The sequence below is a fragment of the Apis dorsata genome, unplaced genomic scaffold, assembly GCF_000469605.1.
Source record: "Apis dorsata unplaced genomic scaffold, Apis dorsata 1.3 scaffold_161, whole genome shotgun sequence".
NCBI lineage: Eukaryota > Metazoa > Arthropoda > Insecta > Hymenoptera > Apidae > Apis > Apis dorsata.
Window position 1 is genome coordinate 401,789 of NW_006263450.1, and position 6,053 is coordinate 407,841.

The window sequence follows — 6,053 nt, forward strand, 5'->3', positions numbered from 1 at the left end:
CGGTCGAATGGGGGAGAGAAGGGTGGGCAAAGAGTAGCGCGTGGAGATTGGCCACGTACAGGATTTCTGGGGGATGAAGGTTAATGCCTTCCGCGATGCTATCTTTGCTCGCTGGATTTGTCGGTGTCACGCGTGGAAAGCGTCGAACGCCTTGCATCCGCTTATCCACGAGACATGTAAATGTTGGAAGATGAAGTCGAAATGGAAGAGGGACACGGAAGAATAGAGAAGAGGCGTTAACCCGTCGAGAGAGTTGGGTAATTAAAAATAGAGTTACTTTAAATAATTTGAAACGCTTGAATAACGTAGTTGTTACAGTTTTGATCCGCTTTGGCACGTAAATATTGGATATTGAAAGATGGGACGCAGTAGAGTTTGAGCATTAATTAGTAAACGGAAAAAGTAACTAGTTGAAAATTTCGAAATGCTTGAATAACATTTATTCGTAATTTTTATGATTCGCTTTGACGTGTAAATATAAAAATTGGATATTTATGAAGATGCAGTTGAAATGAAAGGGATACAGATTTAACTCGTTCAAAAAGTAACTAGTTAAAAAATTATATAAAATAAAGTTAATTCGATTACTTGTTTGAGTAACATTTATTCATATAATATATATCATATCGAGGTAAGTTTATTCGTGATTTCAATTATTAAAATTTGCCCATCGTTGGAACGCTTTTGCTTATTTTGTTCGTCGTCTTTCTTCGATCGAGAAAACGGAAAAGCACTCGTTAGTAATTATTTATTAAAACATTCTTTAATTAAATGATCTTCTAGAGATATATGTACGATCTCACTTATAAACTTTACGTAGAATAAATTTTAAACTGTTCGAATTATTTTCAGTGTTTTCTTTTTTTCTTTTTTTTTAAAGCTTAGTCTGCTCCTTTGAATATTGAACTACGTTGGAAATAGGATAAATGAAACGAGCTTTGCGCGCTCAAACGGAAGAAAGTGATCTGAAAGTTCGGATTTATTCCTTTTCGACAACTTGAAAAATTACGCGAATCGAATTTGTCGAAAAGTAAATAAGGAAATAAGACCTTTTTGATTTTTTATCCCTGTGTTATTGTATAAATATACATTCATTTAACTCGCAACTAAAGAAAAAAAAAAAACAACGTCGAACGTTCATCAAGAAAGTGAAAATATTTCGATCGAATAATTCGATAATTTCTGCTAATTTTAATTTCCCCGTTATCTATCAATCTTTCTGAAGAAGAAAGTTTCTTCTTTCAAGGTTTTTAAAAAAAGAAGCAAGCGAGGTATAGAATCTTTCGAATCCTCGAAGATGTTCGATTCCTCGAACGGAAAAGAACGAGATCGAAAGCCCTCGATATCCTCGATATCGACTCAACAATGCTATCGGCGCTTTCGAGCCAACGATGGAATCCCCATTGTACAATCATTTACACCCTTTCCACGATATCATAACCATGAAATCAAACTGTTCGAGTCTCTCGATATCGAATCCATTGGAATCGATGTATAATTTTCAACAACGACAACTCTTATCGCCAACAATTTCCATTAATCTAAACTAATCGAGATTAATTTACAATATATAAATTTTTATAATTTACAATATACAATATATAAAATAATATAAGGGGGAGGGGGGTAGATGCACATTTTGGAGATCTATCGAATTAACGAATTTTCCTTGCAGAAAAAGTAAAATTAAATAAGGACGATCCGTTGCGCGAGCTTTTCGACAAATTTTCAATTTTTCGTGGAGGATAAAGAGAAATAAAAAAAAAAAAGGGAAGAGAAACGAAGAATTCCGGTTTGAATATTGCGCTCTGGCCGATTTTTCTCTCGCAAATTCTTTCCTCTTTTCTTCTCTATCTCTGAACCGTGGTGATCCTCGAGTGCGCCTCGAGTTCCTGGCGGACATTTCCCAGCTTCGTTGTTACGTGAAAAATGCGGGCGAGGAATACGGAATCGGGGATCATGATTTTCAGAAAAATTCGATCGGATATTCGAAATATATCCGAGAATAATTTGCATAATACATATCGTCGTGAACGAACGAAAATAAATAAATCGATCTTTCGTATCTCTCTTTCTCGAGAAATAAATAAATTTAAATTTTTAATTCGAAATTATCTTCGAGATAACTTTCTATCACGTTAAATATATACGCGTAAGAGTTGAAGAATTAATATATGCAACAAGATGACGAATTCATCGACAACGAATAAATAAATCGATCTTTCATATCTCTCGAGAAATAAATAAATTTAAATTTTTAATTCGAAACTATTACCTTCGAGATAACTTTCGTTCCATCACGTGTAACCGAGTTGAAGAATTAATAATATACATTTTTTCGAGAAATAAATAAATTTAAACTTTTTGTTGTTGTTTTGAGTTGAAGAATTAACATATACAATAAGATAACGAATTCATCGACAACGAATAAATAAATCGATCTTTCATATCTCTCTTTCTCGAGAAATAAATAAATTTAAATTTTTAATTCGAAACTATTACCTTCGAGACTAATACATAACTTTCTATCTATTCCATCACGATACTAAATATATATATATTACGTTATTAAATATATATATAATCGAGTTAAAGAATTAACATATGCAACAAGATGACGAATTCATTGACAAAAAATAAATAAATCGATCTTTCATATCTCTCGAGAAATAAATAAATTTAAACTTTTAATTCGAAACTATTACCTTCGAGATAACTTTCCATCACGTTAAATACATTAAATACGCGTAGTTGAAGAATTAAATATATACAACAAGATAACGAATTCATCGACAACGATTAACAACTTTTGATATAACTTCTGAAAACTGCTTTCCAAGTATTAAAAATAATTCTCGTAAACTCGCGTACATACAGATACGTTAATAACTTAAGAATCCTTGATCCTCGTTGCTGGTAAATCGGCAACCTCTTCCCTTCGTCAAACAACTGAACCGTGTGTACGTTGCGATCAATATCCCCCAATATCAACAAGTATCTTGAAGAGAAAAGGCGCACGAAGCCAACACCTTAATTGCATCCCCCTCCCCCTATACCACGCCATACCACGGCTGTCTACGGCTATCAAGGTTTACGAGGATCGATACATGGATGGGGCACGATGTGGACAGAGGGAAGATCGATGGCGCGGAGTGGATCGAAAGGTCTAAAGGGCGGTTTCCATCGGGGATCCATTGAGGTTCATAGAGGGTGGATCGGTTTACCGTGTCGCCGTGGGGGACGTTGCACGGGCCAGTTATTGTCCCAGTTAGCTTCATTCCGCGGAGAAGGGGTCGGGGCGAAAACCACTCCCCCCATCTCGCGTGGGATCTTCGCGTAGGAATCGAAAGAAACGTTGCCATTTTGGAAATTGAGTATATTGATAAAATTGGGGGGTATTTTATTTCATTCGACACGCGAGAACGGGGCGGGATTCTCTCTTTCTCCTCTGTGTAATTCTGAAAATATATTTTTAAGCTATTCTTGAGTTATATTTATTTTAGAGTGAATCAAGATTTAGTGGAAATATTAATGAAATGTTAAAAATAGTGTAAATGTATACATATATGATAATTGTTGAAAATTTGAATTATAAAATATTCTAGTATTTAAGAATGGAAATAATTATCATGGTTTTCAAACTAATTGTACAAGTGTAATTTATTAGGTGTTCATTCAAGATTTTATTACATAAATTAGATTATCCAACTGTTTCAGTCGGATAGATATCGCTTGTCTCACGACTCGAATTTTCCGAATTAAAATTTCCAGCTTTGAATCTTTGCTACAATTTTTCGCATAGACACAGCGTTTTCAGTGGAGCGCATTTCAGTAGCTTCAATAATTGATTTGTTAAACTGGAAATCAGCAAAAAGTAAGCGAATGACGCTTCTCGCGCGCCATGTTGCTCGAAATTGTTGCAGGACTATTAGAACGCTGATCGACTCTTAAAAACAAAAGAACGCTCTTTCAGATGGCGCCACGAACGGTAAAGTGATTCGAATTCGGTGAAAAGTTACGAGCATAGAATAAAAGGGGAAGGAAGTTAATAATTATTTGCAATTAAATTAAATAATATTTGAATAATATTTATTCGTAGCTTTATCATAATTCTATATATAATAATCTTGGCCGTTCGCCATTACGATTATTCGAGATTATTATATTATTATTATCACGTGTTGAACGATAAATTTATATTTAATTTTACTCGATTACTTCAATTATTAAATTTTCCTCATCGCTGGATACAGCTTCTCATAATAAAAAAAAAAAATACAAGCAATTACACAACGAATGTTCAAAGAAGAGTTTAAATAGAGATTTTTGTTTTCAATACTTTTTCTTTTTCTATGCATTTAAATATATGCATAAGAAAAAATATTCATAATCTATATGAGCAATCAAGTTAACAGGATCTTCTTCTCGAAGAAAATTTAGATCCATCTCGAAAGTAGAAATAATTAATAGATCAAATATTTTTCTTTCGAATGACGTCACATACGACAATTCGAATTCGTAATAATAACATCAAGTTTTATTAATTTATCCTATATATAATATTCGAGATTATTATGTTGTTATTATTCATGTGTTGAACGATAAATTTATCGAGGATTATTATGGGAATTCTTAATATTATTATAATTAATATTGTTCAATTTATAATAAAATCTTCATTTTTATAAATGAATATTAACTTATTAACTATATTAACTACTAAAATTATTCGAAATGAATATAAAAAGTAAATATTGTCTAATAATAAGATTTACTATAGAAAAATAATTTATTTTTCTGGAAAAAAAAAATATTCAATAATTAAATCTTTAGAATAAAATCCAGCTAAAAAAGGAAAACCACATAAACTTAATATAGTAAATATAATAATAAACTTTTTTATTGGATAAATATAATATATTCCATAAGATTCGTATATACAGCTTCCCATAATAATAAAAAAAAAACACAAGCAACTACACAACGAATGTTCAAAGAAGAATTTAAATAGAGATTTTTGTTTTCAATATTTTTCCTTTTTCTATGCATTTAAATATAGTCTATATAAGCAATCAAGTTAACAGGATTGAATATCTTCTTCTCGAAGAAAATTTAAATCCATCTCGAAAGTATGATAAATAATTAAGAGATTAAATATTCTTTTTTCGAATGGCGCCACGAACGATAAAATAATATTTCGAATTCGATCAGGAATTATAATCGTAGAAAAGAATTTATTTACACACCTAATATTTTCATTTTTCAAATACTAAATATTCCCATACAAGCAAAAAGTATTCCCGTAGAAATAAAAGTAAGGGTGCCTTCGAGAAGCTTGCTTTCAAACCACTCGAGATAGGGAACCACTGGATAAGAAACTCGAGGCACGAAAATGGATTAAAAGCGAGGAGTAATGCTGCTTTGGAAACTGCTCGTGGCACTCTGCAACCTCTTTCCGATACTTTCCCTAACGCGACGATAATTAATCATCGTTAAATTGGGTCGTACGATCATAGGTTAAGGTAAATAATTAATAAGGGTGGCGTATAGAGAGGATATAAAGGAACGGTTAATTAAGAGAGAGAGAGAAAGAGGAAGAGAGAGAGAAATAAAATACGCGTGTATCAGGGGTTAATTAAGCGATGAATGAAAAAGGGTGGCTCGCGAGATATCATCACGATTTCAATCGTATCGCGCCACTCTTTTCAACTTTTGCACGGATAAATTTGACGTTGGAAGGACAAAAGTGTCCCACCGATTTCCCTCCTTTTTATCTTTCCAACGACTATTGTGGATGGGGAAGAGAGGGAAGAGAAATTCGTGGGATCGTTCCAGCATTTTCGTTCTCTTTGTTCCAGCCGATGAACGCCGATGTTGGTGTCGCGGCGACATATTCTATTGATTTCGAAAAATAGAAAAGTTGATTCGATTTCATCGAGCGAGGTGAATTATAAATTATAATTCCTTGGAAATTTTATATTCGAGAGTTTGCAAACGGTGATGAAACGTATTTCTCTGAATAATTTCTTTCTTTTTTTTTTTTTTTTTTAGTT